General features: G+C 39.2%; 1 protein-coding gene across 2 annotated transcripts in view; it reads left to right on the plus strand.

Annotated features, from left to right (window-relative positions):
• Positions 1 to 27748, plus strand: part of LOC135490636 (E3 ubiquitin-protein ligase PDZRN3-B-like) — a 284538-nt gene that overhangs the window by 39589 nt on the left and 217201 nt on the right. The window contains exon 1 of one of the 2 annotated variants that reach the window (XM_064775921.1): positions 18874 to 18914. The exons of the other annotated variant lie outside the window; for it this stretch is intronic. The gene's annotated coding sequence lies outside the window, so the exon portion shown is untranslated. Of the gene's footprint in view, positions 1 to 18873; positions 18915 to 27748 lie in introns of those variants that run through there. 2 annotated transcript variants of the gene reach the window in all.

Genomic DNA, 27748 nt, shown 5'->3' on the forward strand with positions numbered 1-27748 from the left:
CATGATGGGACTGGAAATGTTTTCATCTTTCTGAGTTGAGCATGATGGGACTGTTAGGCTTTATTATAGCTTGGTTAGCATTCAGTGGTAATCTGTCGTCCATTGTCCGTCGTTGTTGTCGTCGTTCAAAAACCATGGACAGTGTGAAAAGGCGAGACTTTTTTACTGTCCACCAGCAAGATGTCTTGTGGGCTGTAGGGCTTGACTGAAAGGCTTTAATGACCATTCTCTGGAAAGCTGTCAATGTTCTTGAGCAGTTGCTGATACAAATACTCAAATTCAAATTCTGAGCATGATGGGACTGTTAGTGTTAGGCGAGGCTCTTTTTATACCTTTTTGGTTATCGCTCAGTTGTCGGTCGTCCATTGTCCGTTGTCCGTTGTCTGTCCGCTGTCCTCTGTTGTCCGTCATCCCTTGTCCGTCCGTCGTCCAGTGTCTGATACGTAGACACCTATTGGTCACTGTGCCCTAGTAGGTCAGGACATAAAACCCAATGTCGGTCATGTATCAAGAAACCGTCACTATGTGATCCTCAAATGTGCATCACTGATTGATCCTTAACATAGTGCTTTTAACAATTTGACCTTGACCTAGTTTCCAAGGTCAATTCAATTCAATTTATTCAATTTATAAAAGGCCTCCGGCCCATACAAATCTTTACACAAAAGCTAGTATACACATGAAACCATGATGGCTGTTGATGAGATCCTGCGACACGTAAAACATGATGGCTGTTGATGAGATCCTGCGACACATAAAACATGATGGCTGTTGATGAGATCCTGCGACACGTAAAACATGATGGCTGTTGATGAGATCCTGCGACACATAAAACATGATGGCTGTTGATGAGATCCTGCGACACATAAAACATGATGGCTGTTGATGAGATCCTGCGACACATAAAACAGTGTCAAGTGCACTAACATTAAGTACTAGTGCACAACACACTAATTTACATGCAGCAGGAACTCATCTCTCATCTCTCTTGCCTTATACAATAAAGGGCTACCTTTCTAAGCATAAAAACAGACCCAGATTGCATTACATTTGCCAAAAACTTCAAATTTGGTTCCACCATAGGTATACACATTCGCCCTACATCTTCATGAAACGAACATCTGCACAAAAAAGTGGAAGTCGTCATCCGGCTCTCCACTGTCAAAAAAATATATGGATTAGCCGCCTTCCCATTTTACTAATAAAAGTCCCAGAACGAAAACTGGCCAAAACCATACCTTAAATTGTTTGCCATAAGAACATTTGCATACAATACCGGTTCAAATAAAGATTTTAAAAGTCTATAGTGAGCTAATGATGGCGAGTTATCTAAATTGCTGGTCCTTTTCTGGAGTTCACAATCTCTTAGCCTTTGCTTGAAAATTTAAACAAATACCTCCTTACTTTCCACCCCCTGATATAACAAAACAAACTGAAAACCCAAATTACACAGTAAGTCGCAACCGCTGACGCCCAATTAGTCATCCCATCACGAAAATCATCAAACTGTCTTTCATGGGCCATCTTAGTATACCTTGTAGCTGGCATCTCTAATAATCTCAACCTATACTTAAGACCCTGAACCCGAGTATCACAAACCAACTACCACAGTCGCCCAATACTGCGGCATTATGCGAATACATTGGTACCTTCAAGTAGCGTTTACAGCAGTATACTTGAATACTTATATCCTCACAATACAATCAAACTCCCGATGACCCAAAATTTCCCTACCGTCACAATACACTTTATCTTAGTATCAAAAATCTCAAAAAACAAATGATGCATCAATGTAAGCGTGACAGAAATAAAAGAAGTAGACTTTAGTACATCATAAAAGACAATTTTTGACATTTTTGATAAAAAAGTTGACTAGACATTACTAAAACATTTTGAATAAATAAATACATTCATTCACAATCTCTTACTCCTACCCATCGTACCACAATCTTTCATTTTGTGCTACCCTACCATCTTTCTTTTGAAGACCATAACCTTTTTTTATTTAGAAAGGTCAAATTCTAAAATTTCACTAAAGGTGGTACCTTTCACTACTATTTGACACAGATTCTCCAAATTTTATATGTAGACGCCTATTGGGCATCTGTACAAGTTGACTTTATTTAGGTCAATTTTGTCCTAATTTTGACCTAGTTATCAAGGTCAGAGATCAAACTCTATAAGTGTCACTGAAACTGCCACATTTTGTCATAATACAAAGTCAATTTTTGAGCACAATGTTCCCAGGACATTTCAGTATAGTTTAGAGACTGATACTGATATTGACATGGTTGAACGGAGTAGCACAAGTTAATACCAGGCTGGTACTGCAGACTTCCTATACTGCAAACACCAAATTTTCACACCAATTTATTTTTTTTCCTATTTGCGAAAATCTCTCTAAAAGTCTTAAAATGTTCATTACTTCATTTTTACAGAATCCAAAATGTTGTTTGATTTCTCAATCAAGAGATTATTTCACAATCTTTACTTTTCCACAAACATTTTGCCGTTTCCAGTGTAACTGGTGCTTGGCCACATTCGGAGTAGGCCTACCAGCTACAACTTTGTGCTGCTCTCAATTCTTGTTTACTTTCCAGCTCTCCAGCAGGTTTGATTTTTGTCTCTTTTGTTAATGATTTGAATGATTAAATTGTTAAGTTTCTATTCTGTTCGTTCAAAAAGTTGTGTTAACTTATGTCCTACAAATGCCAAGTTTCAGTGAATTTGCATGCATGATAGTTCCCAATTCTTGTTTACTTTCCAGCCCTCCAGCAGGTTTGATTTTTGTCTCTTTTGCCAATGATTTGAATGATTAAATTGTTAAGGGTCTACTCTGCTTGTTCTAAAAGTTGTGTTGACTGATGCAAATCCTACAAATGCCAAATTTCAGTGAATTTTCATGCATAATAGCTGCACGATGGCATTGTTAGTATCTATTTTCCTGAACCGTAAGAAAATACAATGAACACAACAATGTAGGCCTTTAAGAGAAAGACAGGTTTCAGGGTGGAGAAGACATGTCGCAGAATCCACTAGAAGCTTAATCTTCAAATGATTGATTCCATTCATGGTAAGTCAAGGACATATTCGCCTGTATCTTTCCCCGATAATCTCGAGTCAATAATTATCATTTATGCCCCTAACTCGATCCCTTTGATCTTTTTCCAACTGATTAGTCATTTAATTATGTTTTAATTAGCGCTGTCAATGCTGGCCAATTAATGTATGGATTAAAGGAGGGTAGGATATGCGATGATGGTTGTGGCAGATTCTTTGAAATAGGTTTGTGCTCATTGTCACTCTCCATGACCCATAGCGTTAACCAAGTAAGGTTCATGAGCAGAAGCAAATTATATTAATACACTTGTTCAAGCGTCTTCTTTGATGATGAGCTTATTTAGGATGACATCAAGACCCAGTTTGAAGTTTTTTTCTCTTGGTTCCAGATCATTCTCACTAAAGAAGTTAAATTCCTTGCTTAAGGACACAGATGAATAAGAAGAACCTGTGCATACTGGACACGGATGGATGTGTTGATTCTGTGCATACTGGACACGGATGGATCGGTTGATTCGGTGCATATTGGACACGGATGGATCGGTTGATTCGGTGCATATTGGACACGGATGGATCGGTTGATTCGGTGCATATTGGACACGAATGGATCGGTTGATTCGGTGCATATTGGACACGGATGGATCGGTTGATTCGGTGCATATTGGACACGAATGGATCGGTTGATTCGGTGCATACTGGACACGGATGGATCGGTTGATTCGGTGCATACTGGACACGGATGGATCGGTTGATTCGGTGCATACTGGACACGGATGGATCGGTTGATTAGGTGCATACTGGACACGGATGGATCGGTTGATTCGGTGCATACTGGACACGGATGGATCGGTAGATTCAGTGCATACTGGACACGGATGAATGAGATGAACCTGTGCATATTGGACACGAATGGACGATATGAACATTTGAATATTAATGATAATAAATATAATAATGTCTATTATTTATAAAGCGCTACTCAGTACGCAGTGCTGTTTAAGCGCTATTTGTTAATTCTCCACTCATTGTCACTGATAATGCCTCTCGAATATTGGACACGGATGGGCGAGATGGCAATTGCAACTACCTGATTATTCTCAAACCACAGTGCATTACATGAGCAAAGTACAGGACTTAGTATGATAAGGGTCAGAACGGAATCTTGGTGGAAAAAGCAACAGAAAAAAAGACAACGGGAAAAAAGCCCGGTATAAAAGACAACAGGAAAAAAAGGCAACCGAAAAAAGACAACAGTTAAAAAAGCAACAGAAAAAAAACAACAATCTAGGTAAAAAAGACAATGGGTAAAAAAGAAACGAAAAAAAAGACAACCATCTAAGTAAAAAAGACAACGGGTAAAAAAAGGAACAGAAAAAAAGACAACCATCTAGGTAAAAAAGACAACGGGCTTGGTGCATGCTTGGTGCATACCACAATAATTTCATCCAATAGATGTAACCCTCCCCCTACTCAGGCGTGCATCTCAGGGGTGCTTGTAACCGTATGTACATGTACATAATCTCAGGTAACTAAGCCTGAGGGTTGAATAAAAGTTGTCAATAAGAAAATGTCAGTCATTAGTATTGTACTGGCATTGAATACCTGTCACCGTCGACCTCTTCATCATTCTAATAGAAAGTTAGTTGCTCCAAATCAGTTCAACCCCTGACAAAATTTCTAAATGAATTTATAGGGTCGAATAAGAATTCAAGCGTGAAAAGTTATTATTCCTAAATGATAGTCTTTTTTCCCATTGTCTTTTTTACCTATTGTCTTTTTTACCTATTGTCTTTTTTACCTATTGTCTTTTTTACCAAGATGGTTGTCTTTTTGTCCATTGCTTTTTTACCTGTTGTCTTTTTTAACGGGCTTTTTTTTCCATTGTCTTTTTTTCAGTTGCTTTTTTTACCGTATACCGTCAGAACTATGTCTTTTTTGCACCATGCATCATAAAATTGAATTAAAAAATAGTCGGGTCCTCATTGGAAGCCCAGTCCAAGAGATGGGTAAAACTTCACTATGAACACTAATTACTACGGAGTACCTATGCTTTGAATCCCACCCTCCCAGCAGTGTCGCGTTTCAGAGATGCAACCTGCCATAGTTTAGTTGCAGTCATTTTAAGGACAGTAGCAACATCCAGAATAGAAAGGTCCATCGAGACCTAATGAACCAGGCACCAAAAGCTGTGTTAATGCCACAGCACTGAGGTACACCAAATGAACCTTTTAATAACGCCAATTTAAATGTAACCAGGCGTGTGGACGCAGAGGGTGGTACAAGAATTGACAAAACCTTTAAAAAACCGCACCAATTATCAATTAATGTAAAAGAGATTTCTTGTCTTTGAAGTACCGAAAGAAAAACGTTCCCTCTGTGTGGGGAAGTCGCTCGTGCGATAATCTACGCAGATGAGATCGTCTAGAATTCACTGACGGGATATCGTCACCGGGATGATCAGACAGAGTGTCGTTGCCGCCGACGAACATGCCGCAAATTCAAGTGTCTGGAATTATTGGGTATGCGTTTATTGCTGCTTTGAAGTTCGTTACGAATGCCTTTGCTGAGTTGATGACAAAGTGAGTGCGCTACGATCACAAAGTGAGAGATTTTGGAGACCTTTGGCGACAATCAAAATTTTATCTTTTTTTTCTTCTTTCATGGACTTCACAGGGTTGGGGTTGATTTGCCACGACTTTGAGCAAGCTCTCATGAATTCGCATCAGCGACGAGTAATTGGTGTAGTATGCTGATGCACTTTCTGGCTTTCTCTATCCCTTGACTTGGTATTCAAATCATCCTGACAAGCTCCTTGAGCAGACAGTCTGATGTTTTTGGGCATTTGCTTGGTGTAGTTTTCAACTGTCAGAGAAGATCTTTGTTTGCCAAGATAAGAGGCTGCTGATCACCAGAAACTGTGATGCAGAGATAATCACACCTTTTGCTGAAAGTAGGACTAGCCCGCTATTCAAGATAGAATACCCCATTATCAAAATTTACTTGCCCACAGAGATACATGAAATTTCAGTCCTTTGTTGATATCTCTCAATGGCGAGTTGGTGACAGAAGCCTTAACGGGGACATAAACTCAACTTTACCTAAGTCAACATACAATCTCAAAATTGAGTTGTAACATTTGAAGCAGTCCATTAAAAAGATTACCCTAAAGCTTTGTCGAATGTCGACTTGTCGCAAGATGTTTGCTCGCTCTCTCATGTTCAAATGTTCAAAGTTTCTTTTTGATATATTTTCCTTTTATTGCAATCAATTGAATTCTGGTTGACATATCATATTTCCTGGGAGCGATCTCTCCCTTTTCTGTTAAATTTAACCTTGAAAGCACGGCTGACTCACTGTTGGAGAATCTCTAAATGGCTGAAAAAATACTGGTAATTGAATAATGGTCTTGAATACACTTTATGGGCAAACAGTTTAATTTTTGAGGCAACGCGCTACATTTTTAGAATGATTCAGACATCATGACATGACAATGAACGATCCTTCTACGTTTGTCCTCATTTTTCGAGTCCCATCACACACCAGTGTTCCGTAGATACTCTGAAATCAAAATGTGAATTATTATTCCCTGCACATGTGTGGTTTATGATTTTCACAGCCTCGAGGCATGCCCCATGATATCACAACCCGATGGCTTGGGGTTTGAAAATTCGCACAATGAAGTTTTAAAAGAAAACAAGAATTGTTCGTAATTTCTTTCAAAATGTTGGGATTAGAAAGACGAGTGTTGAGTAAACTTTAAAGACAATTGAAACCAGTGAATGAACTGATGCCCCAAAAGAATGTACAACTTAACATTATGCAATTTTCTAGAATGATGCGGCAAGGGTACATTACAGCGTAATGTTTTGATTGGTCGGATTGCCTTACGCCATTCATTCTCTGACAGAATTAGGTTTCATCAAAGTAAACAATGAGTCCGCACATCAAACGCGCCGCTCTCTTCTTTCGATCGAATCCTGAATAAATACAGATGAGAACAAGTAAGCTTTGATCGGATTGGATGAGAGTTACGCTATTGATTTGAGTTCTGCAAACATCTGCTCCTGTTTACCGAAATATATTCTCAGCAAATTCTGCTGCAAGATTCAAATGACTGAATTGGAATTCGATAGTTTGGTCTAATCATGAAGGTGAGTGTACAGCTACTGTATTCGTGGTGGTAGTCATGAACCACACCCGGTTTACAGTATGTAGCTAAAACTTGTCAGACAGCACCACACATCCCATATATTACAAAAACCAACTTATTGCTTTCTATTTTTTTCTAATTTCCTTCAGTCTGATGAGAATTATATGAATGCTCAACAAGATGTCTTGTCCCAATCAGTATTACTCATACGCATGCTATGGAACTCACTAATCCGATCGCGATGACAACTGACTTAATCACTGCTTGAAACAAAGTGTCATCTAAGCTAATATTTCTAAAATCCCGTTCAATCAGCGCCCAGTCGCCCTTTATCCTGGCGGTCCCTTTGATCGTTGCTAAGACTCAATTAAATCCCCTGACAATACATCCTCGAGTGGCCCAAGCGCGTTTTCGCAGACAGCCTCCATTGATTTGCCTGCCACTCCATCGAAGCCTAGTCATGGACCACTTGCCTCTTTAGTGTACGTATCACTCTTTCCAAAACTCCACCACCTCTACATCAACCATTACCATCCTATTACAGCATTGAGTCTTCTTGGGTTGAAATGCTCCCAGCTCTATCGATGCTCCAGGGCATGGCTTGTGGTGCAGTTGTTTCTTTACGGGTTCCCCAAAGTCGCCCTCGGCATTTGGAAGTGGTGATATCTGGAAACCATTCTGCCAAACCAAGCCTTACATGTTGTGAATTGTTCCCTAGAATGAGCGACCAACCTCCTCTAGGAAAAGATATTGTGGTTCCTAAAGTATAAACCTCCAAGGTATAATGATGTTTATCATTTTACCCGCTTATTAACACTTTGAGATGCTGGTGATATGATGCGTTTCAAGATTTATGCTCGAAATGATGCGATATGAATTAACTCATCGTGGCTCATATGTTTTCACCTAAAGTCACGGTTTTGGAAGATAATGGGAAAATACAATGTTGGTAAGGCTGAGAAGTAAATATAGAGATTAGCAGGGGAAAACAGTCATTGGTGTATGATGCTAACACCATTATGATCCTACAACTTGAAGACAGTGCCACATCTGTCTCCAAAGGTTTTTTTCAGCAAATCTTCAGCCAACTGGTGATGCAAAATATGATATGAGGAAATCATGAAAACTCAATTTATCAAGAGCTATTTTCTCAACCTTCAGGGTTACCCTTGGGTCAAGTCTGAAATGGCAAAATTTGTGAAGTTACATGGTCAACGGGCCACTTTTAGGGCACCATACACTGAGTATCTCCTCAAACTTAGAGTGGAGCTGATATTGAGACAAAAATGAATCCACATGCTAGCAAGTCTTAACTTTCTCTAGGGTGTGTCCCGTTTGGCTATCCAGGCTTGATCACGCTGGAGGGTCCTTTCAGTATCGTAATAGAATACTTTAAGACCTCCAGGCAGATTGTGCCAAACCTGGCGCTTTCTCCATGTCATCTTTTTGACGTAGCAGGGTAAAGGTTTGTGTCAAAAACATTAGCTATATCAAAAGTGCCATTATGAATGCCAGAGGACTTACCTTAGGGGCCGGTTTAATGAGAAGAAAAATTGATGAAATTTTGTCCAAACCGTTCACATGAAATGAAATCTAATGAAGTTTTCACCTGGTTTAGATTTCACAGCGAGTGGTAACGTACCCCCACATGTTACTTTTACTGTGGTGCCTCTCAACTTGGTCTTTGGATACCCTGGAGCAAGCCTAGAAGGGCAAGTTGCATGGAAATTTTGAAAAAGACTAAATGTAAAACATTAATGGACTTAAAAGTATGAAATCGAATGTAATATGAACCACAAAACCAATTATGGTGTAATATCATAAATTCTTGCTTTTGGGTATTATCTTGACCTGGTTGCCATCAGCAACATTTCTTTATTTGCCTCAAGCCTCAGTCCGAGAGGGTATGGTTAATACACAGTTTCTAGTTGGAACCAGTTCTGGCTCAATCATTGACCAGAATTTTGATGGCATCTGAAGTGTTTTGAAGTGACTTGCTCATGATCACAAGCAAACATGTACGCATTAGCCAGAAATTGCAGCGATACTGCCCAAACCAATCAGGAGGATGGAGATAATAACTATGGAAGTCTTTACCCATAATTGGGCCTCAGCTTAACAATAAATGTGGGCAGGTCAATTTTCTTTGCGAGTCTGTGTTTTGGCACGAGCTCATCGGAGCAGAACCAAAATTGTAGCTGCTCCTGCCCTGCGGCATTGACCTGTGGCGATTGAATATCGTACAGAATTCACTGCACGATTACACCATTGTTCCAAGAAAGAATGTTCGCAGAAATTGCGAAGTCCCGTCAGCGTAGAGAACAAAGAGACGGATCTTTCGATTCATTTGATGTTGGGATGAGATTTTAGTACATTTCTTACATAATGTATTATAAAGTTGTACATAATTTAACACAATTTAGGATGAAATCTGCAGAGCCAACCGATTTGTCTAGCTGAATTATCTGCATATGAAACCAGAAGTCATTATAACAACTGGAGAAAAGTTCAAGTCAAGATGACATATTGTTGGTTTCCATTTAGTTAGGGAAAGTCTACATGATTCTAGCAAAGAGGATATGAAATGTGTTCCTGATTTTGATCCAGTTCAAGATGGCTCAAATAGTTCTAAATTTTTGTCAATTTCATATTATGACTGAGTTGAGCGAACTTAATCTATAAGGGTTTATTGTTATTGTTTTTCTCCAATATGTCACTTAAGACATTTCATGTTGACTTGGCTGGGTTATAATATACATGTGTGTGTATATGTAGAGTAGGCATAATCCAATTCGACCTGAAACAGAGCATCTGATTGGTTCAAAAAAGAAGGGAAAGGCCATTGCTGGCACAGCTGCCAAGAAAAGTAATGATAAGGCAAACTTGTAAAAAATCATCCTTTCTGTCATTCTCAGAGTTGAAGAGTGACAAAAAATAGAATATTTTTTTCTGTTCGTGCTAAAGTGCAATTAGATGATTGTGTTAGGTGATTTCAGGAAGGATGCCTCTTTTCTCAGTCTTGTCTTTTGATGTTGTGGGGCGATGCTTCAGGCAAATCTTTCTGTTGCTGTTTTGCTATTTTGACAGTCTTAAATAATCCATTGAATGTTTTCTTGTGTTAGTGTCTGATTATCAAGATTGTTCTGACTTCTTTTTTGAAAGACGATGTCTATTTTTACAGTTGGATATGCTTGTTAAAGTTGATTGCTCCAGGCATCGTCTGCCCTGTTCTGCTCGTTTCTGTGCCAGTACAAATACTTTATTGAAAATTCATCAGTTTTTTAGGTGGTTGATTAATTTTTATTTTTGGAGAAAAATGACTCTTTTCATAGCTGGTTCATCTTGCAGAGATGGGACGTGGAGTGCTCTGGGCACTTTTGCCCTTTTTGGCTCACCGTAAGGGGAGTCTATACGATAGCGCTGTGTCCGTCGTCGTCGTCGTCGTCGTCGTCGTCGTCGTCGTCGTCGTCGTCGTCGTCGTCGTCGTCGTCGTCGTCGTCGTCGTATCCTAACAGTGGCACGTTTCTTAACTGCTAGGGCTATGAACTTGAAACTTTGTACACAGAATGCCCTAGGTCAGCTGACCTCTGACACTGATTTTCGGTCCGATCTGATTCTCTGTTTGGCCACCAGGGGGCCAAATGTCGATATCTAAAAAGTGTGATATCTCGCTTATTAGTGACTTGTTTTCGATAAAACTTTTGTTGTAGGTACTCATAGCAAATATACATTTTATATTATACGGGTTTTTAATTTGACCTTGTTTTCAAGGTCACAGAGGTCATATGGCGTAAATTGGCCATTAGAGTGTAAACTATGGCACGTTTCTTAACCACTAAAGCTATGAACTTGAAACTTGGTACATATAACCCCCTATATCACATAGCCTCTGGTGCTGAATTTTGGTTTGATCTGATTCTCCACTTTGCCACCAGGGGGCCAAAAGTGGATATCTAAAAAGTGTGATATCTCGCTTATAAGTGACTTGTTTTCGATAAAATTTTTATGGTAGGTACTCTTAGGAAGAATACATCACATATCTTACGGGTTTTCAATTTGACCTACTTTTCAAGGTCACAGAGGTCATATGGCGTAAATTGGCCGTTAGAGTGTAAACTATGGCACGTTTCTTAACCACTAAAGCTATGAACTTGAAACTTGGTACATATAACCCCCTATATCACATAGCCTCTGGTGCTGAATTTCAGTTTGATCTGATTCTCAACTTTGCCACCAGGGGGCCAAAAGTGGATATCTAAAAAGTGTGATATCTCGCTTATAAGTGACTTGTTTTCGATAAAATTTTTATGGTAGGTACTCTTAGGAAGAATACATCACATGTCTTACGGGTTTTCAATTTGACCTACTTTTCAAGGTCACAGAGGTCATATGGCGTAAATTGGCCGTTAGAGTGTAAACTATGGCACGTTTCTTAACCAGTAAAGCTATGAACTTGAAACTTGGTGCATATAACCCCCTACATCAGATAACCTTTGATGCCGAATTTTGGCCTGATCTGATTCTTTATTCGGCCACCAGTGGGCCATAATGGAAAAAGGAAGAAGTGCAATATGTTGCTTATTTGAGTGAATTGTTTTCGATAAAATTTTTATGGCAGGGACTTCTAGCAAGGATACACCACATGTCCTACGATTTTTGGATTTGACCTCCTTTTCTAGGTCACAGAGGTCAAATGGCGTAAATTGGCCATTAGAGTGTAACTATGGCACGTTTCTTAACTGCTGAAGCTATGAACTTGAAAGTTGGTACATGTAACCCCCTACATCAGATAATCTCTGACACCGAATTTTGGCCTGATCTGATTCTTGATTTGGCCACCAGGGAGTCAAAACTGAAAAAGTAGGACATGCAATATCTCGCTTATTAATGACTTTTTTTCGATGAATTTTTTATTGCAGGGACTCTTAGCAATCACACGATATTGATCTTGTTGATGTCATAGACAATTATTGGTTGGATCATAAACTTATATATACTGCCCTGTCTTATTACTTGACATCAATACACATCTAAAAAAAGTCTTCATGCCTGATTGTGTTCACCATATTCACCTCTAAACTAAGCATGATCCTGCCTACTAAAAGATGTATACGGTGAGCACAATGGCCCCTGGCCGTTTCATTTTGCTGGTGTCTTCTTTCTTCTGTAGCAATACGAACACATTATTGAAAAGTAATCAAAATGTTTTTTGGTGTCCGATCGTCATGGGAAAACGAACCATTTGAAGCGAATTACTGACAACTTCCCCCAGTCATAGAAGCTTGTTTTGCTTGCAGTGGCATATTTTCATAAAATGAACTATTGGATAGTAAATACCAATATATATTGTATGCGGCTCAGGAATATGGTATCTGGGCAGGTAACAAATTAGGCCTAATCCCAGAAAGAACGTGTCCCATCTTATGAATTACCAGATTGCTTACCGATAAAGCTTCTTTCTCATCTCATATCAGCTCTCCAGGAAATATTTTCTAATTTGCCCAACAATCTGCTCAAACTTCCCTTGGAAATCAAGAACAACAAAAGGCAGCAATTTCTGCAGCATTCCACCTGAATTATTCATCCCGCAAATAACAAAATCAAGTTAGCCTGCCTCTGACTCGGCTAAGTAGAATTTGTTGTTCATTCTATTGATTCTGCCTTTGACCTCTTCACTCAAGTAAAGACAATGCGAAGTAATGCTATTTAGCATTGACATGGTTCTTTCATCTTGTGTACGACGTTTCGGGGTGTTCGATGACATCACCAAAGTAAGAGTCATCCTGCTAAAATGGTTATCTCCGCCACAAACGCTGCTTTCCTTTTAAGGTTTACAACATACAGATTGGTAAAAGTGAGCAATCTCAAATTTTTAACCCGCAACTATACTCCCATTTCAAAAAGAAGGAGAGGTCTTATAAACGGAGCTAAACGGACTGATCTTATCAGCAAAATTCTGCACCTGACATTGCCCTTTAGAAATGGACACTATTTTTCAAACTACTGGTCAGGAACACTGTCCAGTAGCCAGTAGCAGCCACTGACGCTCTTTGTTGGATCGATGACAAAGATATCATATTGCAATTAACTAAGATAAAAGGTAACATAAAAAATGGGAAAAATTAGATTTCATGACTGCGTGAATTCGGACGCAGGAACGGGATTAACGGTAACAAGACGGTAACGCATAACGATTACTGCCTTCCAATGTAATCGTCAGAAGTACCTCCTTCACTTTGAAGTCCGTCTGGCTCAATCTTGCCTCAAACGTCCGACACCTAATTGACGTAAACTTGAGCCAATTTGTCATAATCGGTGGCGATAAAAACGTGGAGGTGGCGGAAATCGTGCTGTAAGTAAGAGCGCTAGGTCATTAGGCGATGGTCAGTTGGAACGCTTTTAATCCTATTCTCTATGGGGATTGGGGAAAAAATGTCAAGGGAAGTTATTGGACAAAGGATTGTGAGATGTTCGATCTTGGCTGAGTCAGGTTGACACTTATTGGATTACTTGGCTGAGCTTTACGAAAATTAATGGAAAAGACTTTGATTTTGTTTTACTGTACATTATTTATTCTTGTGCTGCTGTGCACTCATAAGACATCAGATTCAGTAAACTTCAAACCTAAAACACAAAATGCTGATTTCTGAATAATCTGTTCTCAACATATTTCATACCAATATAATGAGATTAAGTTTTTTTTTGTTTTCAAACCCAATTGAAAGGTCGGTCTAAATCAGTTCCTATGATAAAAAACCATTAAATACCAGCTAAATGCAACACTGTAATGAAATGATAAAAAAGTGAAAGAAATCCCCCTCCAATCAAATGATCATAAATCTTGATGTACTGACTTTTCCTTTCATTGATTTTGGCTGTAAATCAGGAGAGAGAACACTATCTCTCAATGGGGCTGTTGAACAAAACGAGAGGGGTGTTGCAGTGATCTTGATAATGGCCATTAGGGGTTGAGTTAAACTGTAATAAATAACTATCTTTTTATGTTCGGTTTGCATTGTCGGTCGAGGGATGTGTAAAGCTGTTTGAACAATCATTACAGTGAGTTTGCTGCAAGGGATTCTAAAGATTACTAAATTTAAATTTGCTTGCCTCCCCTTCCTTGTAAGGGGATCATTTTAGTCTGCTGATGTTTTTGAGCGCAACATTTTATAAAGTCCCAACCATGCTTATCACCACAAACCACCACCATACCATAAAACACACTCCTTATAGAAATTCAAAATTCATTCTAAAATGCATATTGTGCCATATGGAATAAACTAAATGGTTAGAATCCATACACGATTGCAATTAATTCGAAAGATTCTAGTGATTCAGCCGATTAAATTGTCACTGGCATGGCCTGAAGAGAATAACGATCAGTCATATCTGGTGTCATTGTGATGTCCTTTCCCTTTCAAAACACATAATTAGCAGTCACTTAGATGACTCGAGAAACTGAAGGGTTCACTGATGAAAAAGCAATGTTGGTACACTGAGTGCTTCGTGCTAGTGCGCCAGTGTAATTGTTACAACAAATACACAAGACCTGTAACAACGTGGCCTGAAGCGGTCCGCTGAACATCAAAGACACCCGACTGACAAGTTTATAATAGATCAGTTTCAAAAAAGCAGAAAATGTTAAATGATAGTGAATATATTGGAAAAGAGTGACGATGATGATTCACCTGGGTGACATGGTTAGAGAAAGATCCGACGGCTGTGTTCAAAGCGTTACAAATTGTAACCGATATCTGTGCTTTCGAGCAATTAGGGATTAGTTGTAATTACGATTTGCTCGTTGTTGAAATGTAGGCAAATATCCATTAGCTACTGAAATTGTTTGGAAAGTGTTGATTGCAATATGGCTAGTTTACACCACATCATGAAATTGTTTGGAAAATTTGAAATTGGGTCCGTTCCATATCGTCATGCTCCTAAACAAATTACCTTACTCAATTTTTTGGAGAAAGTTAGATATCTGCCTATCTCAACTCCCAACCACGTGATACACCTTCTGTAAAAATGTCTATCTCATTGGCAATATATTGGTGTACAAAATACATGGAATGTAAATTTTGCCTGGTAGAGATCATGACATTATGTTGCTGTTTCTGATAGGTCAGGGTCGGAATAGGTTTTGGTCACTGATTCAACATAAAAACAATGGCAGTATCAGCAGGCCTGTAGTTAGCTTTTTAGTGGTTAGTTCGGTTCCTTCATCAAGGGTCACTTTCTCCTTACAGACATCCATCTTTGAAACTGCAAACAAAATTCACATTCAATAGCGAATTTGAAACCACAATCCTACTCAGCAGCTAATCGCCTCCCCAACAAAGATTTACATTGACATCTTCACTGTCATGACAATGTTTGCAGAGCAATTGTATTTGCTTGTTGTGAGCCTATCCCGCCCCTGATTGTCAAGCACTTGTCATGGTGTCATAAAGTCAAGAACATGCCATTTCACTATCAGTTTGATGTGCAGACTATCTTTCCAAATTCTTTCAAAGCAAAGTTGAATTTGGAACTTCATGAAGTTTGCCTGTTTGTCTTTGAACAAGTATACATGTAGTTAAATATAGACGATGAACCATATGAATATTAAGTAAATGACAAACTAAGATCTCGCCATCAACTTCTGCAAAAACCAGCAGCACAAACTGATCATTTGTTCGATGACTAAGTGGGGATTCAGGTGACGAGATCAGATAGTGCTGCAGGGATAAATTTGTTTACCCACGATCCCGTTTCTGATTTGCCCTTGGGTAGATGTTCAAATTATCGACCAAGGACGAGGGTCTTGGGTACCTTACTTCATTAACTGTTGGTTATTTGCATGGTTGGTCGTGACTTCAATTTCCAGTGGCATGGTAGGTTGTCATGTAGTGTTAATTTTGTACGTTTCGTGTCCAACTTGAGTCAAAATGCACTTGTAATAGTTGGCGGATTAAAACAATTCTGCCAGTGCACAAGTAAAAGAGACAGTTACCCAAAACAATGTTTAAATGACTAAATCGGCAAATTTTAAGCGCCATTGGTGGAAAACGGTTGGCATGGATGGGCAGTTATATGTTTTAATCTCCATAATGAGATAATATCTGACCAAATCTTTAAGACAGTTTCATCAGTATCTCATCTTCCTATTGTTGCTGAAGCTGCTAATGAGGATGGGTAACTGGCCAACACAATGGATTATCCCCAATTACGAAGTCACATCATACTGGTATTGTCTCCTGCTTTGAAAAAAATCTGGACGTCTTTTGCAGGAAATCGTATGCAACTAAATCTTGCTGCAGGATGGGAAACCTTTTGTTCTTTCCTAGGCAGTACTACAAGAAAATGGGTCCTTGAGTTGGGTGATTGTCTACCATTAAGAATGTGTTGGTCTTTAAGTTCCCTTTGGAGACTCTTAAATAGGGATTGAGCAGTAGAGGAAATGAGCTGAGAAAAGTAGATGGATATCTCTTTTAAACTGATAACTTTGCCACTAACAATCTCTAGATAAGCCATATCTTTTCAAAAGACCGCAAGTGGGGAAAATTGATGGATTATTATTGAAGTAAAAAATATCCCAAATGTTGAGTATGCTTGGACTCATCTCCTATTAAGTGACTATTCTTTAGACGTGTCAGAGAAAATAAAATCTTGTGCTTGACAATAAAGGTATCTTTCACTCTTCTCGCATGTTTTTGTCACTTCATCCTTCAGAATGCTCATTTCTCAGGCCATTTTGTTTGGTTTCAGATAATGGACCAATAACACTAGATTGGTGATGAACGATGAAAGTGAAAGTTTTGAAAATGCATTGATGTTTATCCTTTGATTCGGATGCATTTTACGGCAGGCTTATTTCCACCAAGTGATTCTGTAAGCAAGTCAGTATCACAGTATAGCACTGGCAGTGGTGCATAAAAAACCCCCACAACTGTTATGCAAGTGTAGAACAGTTGCTATAACAGTTTCACATTGCTACAGCTATTGTGTTAAGTTTGATATTGCACCAACTGAACGTTTTTTTACCGAGTGTTCAAATTTACAGGACCTAATCCTTACCCATCACTTCGACACCTGGAACAATACCACCTCATCCAGACATCGGCTACTGTGTGGAGTAAATGCTGACATTTGACACATCGTGGATTCAACTGTCAATGGCGCTTCCATCAGCCAATGATCAGTCATTAGGTCGTATCGATTGGAATCCGCATGTAACAATGGATGGCCAGGTCTGATGGCTGTTTGACAGCTCAAGGAAAAACGTAGAGTGATAATGCATCAGGATGGCATTGTACTTTATAAGCAATCTTTGTCGATAATTCTCGCCTGTTTTCTGATCGAATCTTTACTGCGTTATTTTAGTATTTCTCGTAAAGTACGGAAATAGCTTGGACGAAGATAAGTTAAATGTCATTCGTTGATGACAGAAGTATTTCTCTTATCTTTGCTGATTGCTCCTTAAATATACACCCCCTCCTATGTAAAAGGTTAATGTCTGGCTTTTACCATATTATCAGCAGTATCAATGTGGTCTGCCTGGAAAGTCTGCTTCAGAGGCAGACCCCTTAAACTCCTCCTTTTCCAGAATCACCAGGGAATTTGAATGCTAAGAGCTGGGGCGCATCCTCTCTCTCTGAATTTTTGGTCCACTATATGCTGTTCACTATATGCTGTTATTCCTTTATAATGCAAAAGAATTGTTGTACTCTATTCTGAGGTTTGATATATTACAACTGTCATTGCATCCCACCATTGTTTCCCCTTGAGTATATATTTTCCAAGAAACTAAGACTGCCAGTCAAAGAACATGAACCCATTTCCTGAAGTCTGACTGATTCACTACTGACTTCAAGGCCTCCACTACCACCCCTTAAAGATGTCAAAGATCTTCCTCAAAAGAAGACAATTTGATCTGTCTGTACCATAACTATATTTTCCCCGTCTGCTCTGCGATTCACTTTCAAGATCTAACAAATGCCATACGACCACAAAGGATACGTACAAATTAGCTAGAGCGTTATCGCAACATTATTATCTTAGAGTATTACGCTACCCTGTGAAGTGACCATGCAAAGGGCAGCGTAGCATGAACACAAATCTGATGACATCATCATCATCAGTATTCGTTTCCGCCGAATCCCTTAACGTAGAATTTACATAACTGCTAGCGTAAGGCGAGCGTAGAACCCTAGCAGTGAGTGCCACCATAGGACCCTGGCGCTGCTATTCACTTGTCAGTTCATCAGTCTGACGAGCACATGAGCACACGTGGGAAGATTGGGATCATCAATTATTCGAAGATTCGGATGCTTTAGGATACGAATTATAAACAGGGTTCTGTATCTGCTTAGAATTCGCGGATCTTAGTCTTTGTCAGTAGCATTGATGTTGCATAATACAAGCATTTGTGCATTTGTTCTCCTATCTGTGGCCTCCGTCTATGTCAAATTCTCACTGAGGATTTTGTCGTTTTCCCCTCGCTCCTGAGGCAGCCTCTAGGACGGTGTAGTGTTCAGGACAAGGATCTGCATATTGACAACAGTTTCTTGAGTGGCTAGGGTGTATTCACCACACTTTGCATCCATTCTTTTCGGAGGAGACTGGGTTCTTTTATGTGACAATGCGAGATAATGGAAAGTTAGTGTGTCTGACTGACCCCATCATGGTGATTTCGGGACATGATTTAGATAATAACTTGAATAAGGTAGGAAGGGTTTGTTATACTTTTCTCGTCATTACGTCTAAAGTAAATATGTGGCAAGAAGAAATGAATATGGTATCTGCTTTCGAAACTTGAGGTTAGCATGCATTTTTGTTTTCATGTAAAAATTTGGTAAAATGATTACAGTTGATAGTGACCAGAAATGGCTAAGTATAGGACAGTCGGTGTTCTCTTTGGTTCCTACAGATAGGTTTCATTGAATTCTCGTCATCCTGCTCGGGACTGAAGGCAAAGTGATGTTTTGAACTGGCGATAATGTAACATGTATGTCCTGACGTCCCTTAATAGCATGCTGCGAATTTTATAATTTCTTTGAAGTTCTTCTTTTAAAGTCGATGATGGTTGACCCACAACCTTTCACTGAAGAATTTTACAAAAGTACCCAGTTCATTTTCTTACAAAGATAACCAGTGTCCTAATTTCTCTGAATCACCCACTGAGAATTTGATCATCTCTCGCACCAGACTTTCTTGACATGAAAAGTAGCCACTCTGGTCCTCAGTTCATTATCTGCAATTGACTGGTCTTCACGTCGTGATCAGTGGCCAAATTGACTTGTCCATCTTTTTCCCTTGCGTCCAAAGCAGCTTGGGGTCGGAATTAGATTCGTTGGTGCCAGTGATGTTGTTGTGTCTAGTCCTGGATGGGTGGAAGTACTGATTGTGTCAGTGTGTCAGTGGGTGAGATACCAGTGCCCTTGGTTGAATTGCAAACATTTGTGCAGGTGTTTTAGTTTTGTGAGTACGATTCAAACCCTTGTTTAAAGATATATTTGTTTTTGATGACCAAAGGAAAGAAGATTAACACACTGGATTGATTAAATCAAATAAATTTGGATATAATGGGTATTTAAAGACTTTTTTACTAAAAATTTTGTTGATCTGATGTAGGTAATTATGTTATCTGATGAGATACTGGTATGAGCTTCAGGTTGGTCAATTTTTCTACAGATTAGAAATAGATTGTTGTAATGGATTTAACACTGATCCATTGGAAAACAAGAATAGAATGACTTTTTTGAAACATATTTTGCATTCCTTGATGAGGAAGATAACTAACAATGTGATAATTAAAGAGAGAATTTCATTTTGAATAAAAAAGGACTGATTAAATTTGGTGGCCAGAATTCAAATGAGGAGATTACCTTGTCCGGAAAATTAAAAAAATGCCACAGGCGAAAAGTAGAACAATTGACATCAGCAGTTAAAATAACAGACTCACTTTCTCATTAACTGTGGTTACCGACATCACAATTGCGACGTCCTCTTTTATGCCCCACAATTTGCCTTTATCTGTTGTAACTGTTACTTTAACAAAAAGTTAAACAATCAACCTCATGAAAATTCCAGTTTCTATTTTAACATAATTTTGATTCAGAGAATTACAATAGGACCAGTTTGGTTTTGAAACTCTTTGGTATGTTGGCCAGGCAGTTTCATCACCAGGATTTCTATTGATTCGTGTTTGTATTTGAAATTAAATCTTGCCCAGCGCTTGATAATCTCGATTTATTGTGTATAATAATAGATCCAATTAATCGAACAAAGGCAAGCTGCACGATTGTCCAGTTGATTGAGCAGACGCTGGAGCCATTGTCCTTACTAGCGTTTGAATGAAGTTGTCGTCTGTTATCGTAAGGATTGACATTTGCTTAAGATGGTTGTCTCGACCTGGTGAAATCTGGTCATGAATGGCTCGGGCTTGCTTCCTGCTGCCTACTCGACAAACTGGAAGCACAACTTGCTCGAGGGGCCCAAAACGTTTCAAGTAGTTTGTTTTAGAGCTTTTTCTAAGAGGTTGTACTTTCAATTTCTGTTCAGTTCATCTATTCTGTTGGTAACGTTGTGGTTGTAATAAGAGTAGGGGACCAAAATGATTGAAAAGTGCTAGTTTTAGATGCTGTCGTGTTGAATAAGACTTGTTTTATTAAGTTTCAAATCTTCTAAGCCTGCAGTAATATTCTTGCATGTCTCGATGTGACTGGTCTTCCTACAACATCTTTGAAACCACCAGCCATCACTTACTAAAAATGGAAGATTTCGGAACCTGTTTTATACTGATCTTGTATGGGTCTGCCACAACAACTTGTCTAAATACTAGGCAACTAGTGATATTATTGAGCATCACCTGAGCCAGGAATGAGGCTGTGGTGTTACACGCTGACCAGAAAAGGGTTTTAACTCACTGCCCATTATTTCAGAGACAGACAACTTCACATCTACACCACCTTGCTCCAAATATCAGTAGACTTAGCAGCCAAAGGAGATTTCTATCCATGTATTCAGATCAGTGATTTTGATATTCCAATCTGTCAGAATGATAAAGATATAATCCCTAGCAGAACTGAATGCCTTCTGAAAACAAGGGAAACGTAGTCATCAGAAATTCATTGAGGAATTATCACTCTTCCTTCATTACCATTTCTTATTGTTTTTAAAGATAGTAAGGGAACAGCTAGTCTCAAACGGATATTTAGTACTTTAACCAGTCATTCTGCCTCCGCTCGGCAAGAGGTGATTGTCAAGCATGAGATGATACATGATTGAAAGTATGATAATTCTTGGAGAAAGTGACCCTTCTTGACAAGGGGCATGGGACATTATCAACAAATTTCCTTCTGCCTCGAGGGAACTGACCAATTATGGGCAGGTGTGGAAATATCCTGAAGAGGGAAGTGAGCTCGAGGGGCTTAAAGCACAAGCCGAGTCGATTCGGTTCAGCAGGTGTGACCTGATGGAAAATGCAAATTTTGATAATTCATAAAGGGTATTTGGGTAAGGGTAACAATGGGCACATGATAAGATGGTGCATTTCCCTGGTCAGACATGAGATAAACCTTGACCATGAATACTTCTTCTGTCGCAGGGAAGTTTTGATCACCAATCTAGGAAGTTTTCTTAGGAAGTTTTCTTGTTAAAGTGATTATGAGTCCTCACAGTAACACTGAACAGTACAGTAGAACTGTCTTTGTTCTTCCTGCTTCAAGCCCAAGGTATATAAAATATGTATGGTCAGCTTATTTAAGAAGAGTATGCAGGTCCTTGGAAAACATCCAATCTGACAGGAATGGTATTTTGGTGGACATACTTTATCAGGACATCACGAAACTTCAAATGTGGTAGTTTAGACTTGAAGCTGTGCTCAATCTCTAAATAAAAAAAAACAAACCACATTGATGATACAGTTTTAATTGGCAACATCCAAAGACAATGCTTCCCTGCAGTCATCCTTCTTTTGCACTAAAAAAGTAATTTAAAAATTGAATTATTTTGGAGCTCTTTGAAGTCCATGTGTACACCCTCAAGGAACTGAAGCCTTGATCGCCTTGCCATTCTGATGACGAACCAGTGTCCTTCATCGAAGAATGAAAAATCACAAGTTAACTCGATTATTTTAAAATAGTCCAATCCGCTCGTGTCCACCCTCGGGATGATGTGCGTCAAACGCAAACATTTTGATTAAAATCAATGCTGGGGGTATGGCCATTGTTGACAAACAATGTGAAGGTCAGAAGATTGGTGGTGTCGTCTGTGACAAAATCTGTCTGGCCAAGTCAACCAGGCTAAAAGTCCTTGATGACAAAATAGAAATTGAAAATGGATTCCACTTGTGTGTGCATCTGCCTCAAGTGAACCAGCCAACTGTTAATTTTTCATCTTCTTGTGAAAAAAGAATAGAAATGGACCTGTCTTTGCTTGATAAGCCAGTTGCATGGCCTTGAGCAACTAACTTAAAATCACTGCCTTTGATTACAAAAGATAGGAATGACAAGATGTACTGGCCTAATTTGGCAGATAAGCAAAGGATTACTTCTTGATCTTGACAAACTTGGCCTTGATTTCGACCTCATCAGCTTAAAATGGCTCCAAAGAATGTATCGAGCCTTTGTAGGTGAAAGAATAGATTCTGAAAAAGGTTCCAAAATTAATACACTAGGCCTTGCTTTTTCGGATAAACCGAGGCATCCTTCTTCCACTTGGCCTTGTCTTTGACCAAACCAGCTGAAAAATTCTGAAATTGATACAACGTACCTTGATTGGCTGGATAAACCGCGGAATCCTTCTTTGACTTGGCCTTGACATTGACCAAAGCAAATGAATACAAACTCTTCCTGTACTTTTGCTTTGAATCTGACTATCCAGCTGAAAAACCTCCCCCTTCAAATGAAAAAGATCCCCACTTGCATGGCCTGCCTCTGGGTCAGTTTACCAATTCGAGATGTCCTTCCGGACAACAAAGGATTTGTTTCAAAGAATTGTCAGGCTTATTACAAAATGAAAAGTGTGCAGCAATCTTTGATGCCTGCCTCTTGGCTGGGTTGCTCTCAAATGGATTGCCTTCGCTTGTAATCAAAACTATTGTTTTTGAAGTGGCGCGACCGTAACATTTAGGGAATGAAAAATGCAGGGTACATTAGCTCTGTAAGAGGGACGCAACCATCTGGAAGCGGCCTTCATGAGAAATCATGTTGCGTTTTATTTGAAGAAGAATGGCACAAGACTTGTGGCTTGATGCCTTTCTTTGCCATCATACTTAATATCAGGCATCAATGCACTTGCACATTTTCAATATTAGTGAACTGGAGGTTCACCTACCCTATCAAATTAGTAACTGACCGAAAGCGTATTAAAGTTATTCAAATGTGATTTCTACACAGTTGGTGGTCGGTATTACAAGGGCTCTTATACGGGTTTTAAATTTGGGACCTTTGCTTTTGAATAGTATGTCAAGCAGAAGTATATGAAAGTTTTCGTTTCATAGTTTTCACTTGAAAACTTTTTGGTGTGAAAATTAGACTGTGAATCGAGAGGATGTTGTTGCATCCCTTCAGATGTCAGTTAGGCAAGGTTCATCAATCACAACTCTTCTCAAAACTTTTGTGGCAAACCTCATCACATCAGATTATCTATAGTGACATCAGATGCTATTTGGATGTTGTGTTCTCAGTTTTAAGTCTTTCTGTTACAAACAGTAAAATGGAACAGAAAACTATAACCTACTTCGGGCTACACCAAACGGACTTTATTGTGGAATCAGCTGATGATAATGGATGATTATCACAGTTGTGTAAAATAGTAAAGACAACCTATGGACTCGACGCAATCATAATCATTCTTTCACTCACAATGAACACCTATGGTGAAAGCAATTGTTCCTCGAGCTTCTTTCCCCCAGGGCGCACTTGTCTTATGTAAATATTGAAAGTGCTTCAAAATCATAGCATGTCCCGTTGGTGCCTTTTGTGATGATGAATACAGGGATGGGGAACTACCACATGTCGATTCTTTTCTTAAAACAACAATTTTGATTAACTCTGAAGATTGCTTATGGATGGCTAGAGATTTTGACACCAGTTAGGTAGTGCTCCCAAAAGAGTAATTCATTGGCTAGGTTTTATGATATCCAAAATCGAGACACAGATGGATGAATATTGGGAAGGTACAGTGCCATGAGAACCACATGTCGACTATTTCCTAAAAATGAGAATTAGGTTCTCTTCAGGCATTACACTGCTTCGTATCATTTTAAAAGAACCGAACAATTCGTTATTGGTGAATACAAAAACCTTGATTCCATTCACGATATCTGTTCTCTTCTAAAAGAACCTAGAACAGAGACAGATATAGAATGCATGCATCCGTAGAAAGTTTAGTTCAACTTGACGTGACCTGGACAGTGCTTTGACCTTGAGATTGGAGTAACCTTGAAACAGGCTTCTGGTCATGTTTCCTCAGGTGGAGACCCTCCGCAGTGGATTTAGGATTTTCTGTCCTGCCCCGAGGCGTGGTTGTGGTATTTCAATCTTCCCGAAAGCGGAAATCGGCATTTGATTTCAGGAAAAGGCTCCAGGATCTATTGCCGGATACACTTTGGGTCTCAGTCTTCAAACGTTTCTAGGTGTTGCATTGACTCTCTTTGCCGGTCAGACTAGAGGGTGATTGTAATTAACTCCCTGAGCAGGTAATTATTTTGTTAGGAAGAGCTACGTCAATATGTGGTGTAGAGTTGTGGTTCTCCGTGAAGTTGATGAATCAAGTTATTACAGTGTTTTACTTTCTTACGCACTCTCCAGACACCAAACTCTGACAAGCCAAGCAAACAATAGGTATTCAATGTTGAGGCAATATTTGCACTGTTAAGACCTTAACACTGCTGTCTATTAATATGAACTTTCACTGTCTTATTACTGGTTTATCTATAAAAAATTATACCTTGTGCGTGAAAGCAAAATATTTCCTCCCCTGCAAGGCAACAGTAAAAAGGGCAAAATGGTGAACAAATGATGATGCTAGCAAAGAAAAGTTACAACGAGCAAAAATTTCATCATTTTCAGCATCAAATGAGCAGGATGAAAGTGTTTGTCAATTGGATTTGTGGGATCAAACCAAAATACCATGATTACTAATATTTCTCTGACCAACTCTTAATTTACCAGATGTTGAATCCACCAATATTCTTTCCAAACACCGCCGAGATGAAGACAAAATCTTCAAAGACAATGACAAAGTCGTATCAAAGTTAAAGTCTGCTTTCAAACACCGCAAAGTTGTGGACAGAGTGAATAAAAACAATGGAAATTTTCGGTGAATTTTATATTGAAATGGATGTTCGTTTCGCAAAAACTTGTAAGCTTGTCAACCTTGACGAGTTGCAAATATGCCGCTGGCAGAATGTAGACTTTAGGTATTAAGCTTTTGACTGTGTTGACAGGTTTGAACCTCACGATAATGCAGTTACAAAGAGGAGATGGGACACCACTCCATTGTGTTTCCAAAGCTCTTGAAAATCTCAAAATTTGCAAAATGGTAGAGTTTAAGGTGACAATGGTGCGGTGAGGAAGGTTCATAAAATGTTTGTGACCCCATTAACTGGAAAATTGAGCTCTTTGATAAGTTGGGACAAAGAAGTTGGTGCCATGTTGAAGATGTATCATTCAATACTCTCAATACCAGATTTGTGAAAGTCTCGCCCCTGGACCATATTCTACAACGAGACAGTCTCCTGCGGTCTGGGACTATGGGTCTCTTGAGGGAAGTCAGTCTACTGGTAGATGGTAGGTGGAGCATGCCCATCAAAAGATATTGTTGACCTTAGCATTGACTTCAGCATGTGGAGAGGATTGTGTTATGATGCAAAAATGTTAATGGGCAATTTCTAAATTGTCTCAACCTGACCAATGACAATTTTGTGTTGTTGGAAACAGAATTAAGTATATTCATGATATTGTGCCATATTTCAGACAGGAACTTGCCTGTGGGGTTAAATGGGCAGATGATGAGAGATGTGGAGCAGATTGCCTCAACCCCCACACTGTTCCCCAATAATGCACAAACAATGAACTCATCTGCATTGTATTACAATGAACTTGACACATCACCAGATCTCGTAAGCTGAGCAAAGTTGCTCCAAGCATGAACAGATCTGCTCTATGTCTGCCTGGATCTTCTTCTTTGAGCAGGCTCCACCCATGATATGTTTTGAGTGTAATAGAGAAGCTTCTCTGGATAAAAGAATGAGAGGACCAAATAAGAGAGGTTCTTGGATGAAGTGATCTGTTCTGTGATCATTCATAGCCAACTGAAATGGCCCCAGTCTCCCGATCTGGTGAGCTATTCAGGTATTACAAATCAGCAGTGAACGAATGCTAATCTAGAAGGGATATACCTTCTCCCTCTCTGCTGCATTATGTCAGAGCTGCAATGACTCCACATCCTTAACAAGCGAATATAACAAACATGCCAAGGGTAATGGGAAATTGACAATTTTCTCGTAAATACGGTTACAAAGGACGTGTATCCCAACTTCATTCCTAGCCAATTACAGGTTGAGTCACCACCTTCACTGGGTTACCTAGTCCACTCGCAGCGACAGCCAAAATGAAAGCAATATGCAATGTTGTCTGTAATTATCAGGTATTGCTTGGTTAGTTTTGAATCGGGTGCTGTGGCTGGATATATTGTCATATTGTCATCTGACGAAATCCTTGTTTCATTACTGTAATGCATAAATAAATGATTAACACGAACCTTTCCTTATAATAGTTCATTGAGAAGTATTGTTGGTAAAGAACTGTAAGGAATCATTACAGAGTGGTTTCGGGAATGGGTTTTCTGAAGTAGCCAGACATTCTTCTGCAATCTGGAGAATATGGAGAATAATGTAACTACATTTGTCAGTTAGTCATCCTTGGGAGGGATGACAATTTATATCATGAATAATACAGTCACAATTCAAATATTAATGATATACTTAAGATTTCTTTAGGGTAATCATGAAGGGGCTTTAAATTGCAGGGTAAGTAATCCCACGGAAATTAGGGATTCGAGGGGGGGGGCTGCTTTTTAAATATCGGAAGGATTGCATCCCTTGTTGATGTGGAGTAATATGTCTGTCAATGATGATGTGTCACAGAATCTAATCTGTATGCGGGGTAGTGGATTTCAATTCTTCCTTTGTTACGATGTTTCATTTTGGCCTACATTTTAGCTTCGCCATTGTGAATTTGGTGAGACACGATATTTCCAGGCCGGAATCAGTTCTTTAAATAGCAATTGGAGGGTAACTGTCTTTCGATGTACAGAGGGGGCCTGGCAATACTGTCATTTTTTATTTGAACTGAAAGTGTGCAGTGGCCAGTGAATGACATTACCTCATAGATGTTTCCACTAGATATCCTCTAGTCTTCAACTAGGTTTCAAGTCACTAAACCACCTCTCTCTCAAAAAATGACAGAAATCATGAATACGACAAATGTAACCCACGAGACATTTAAATTCATGATCAGTTCAGCATAACTGAGGCATTGCAAATGGCTT

The sequence above is a fragment of the Lineus longissimus genome, chromosome 7, assembly GCF_910592395.1.
Source record: "Lineus longissimus chromosome 7, tnLinLong1.2, whole genome shotgun sequence".
Classification (NCBI taxonomy): Eukaryota; Metazoa; Nemertea; class Pilidiophora; order Heteronemertea; family Lineidae; genus Lineus; species Lineus longissimus.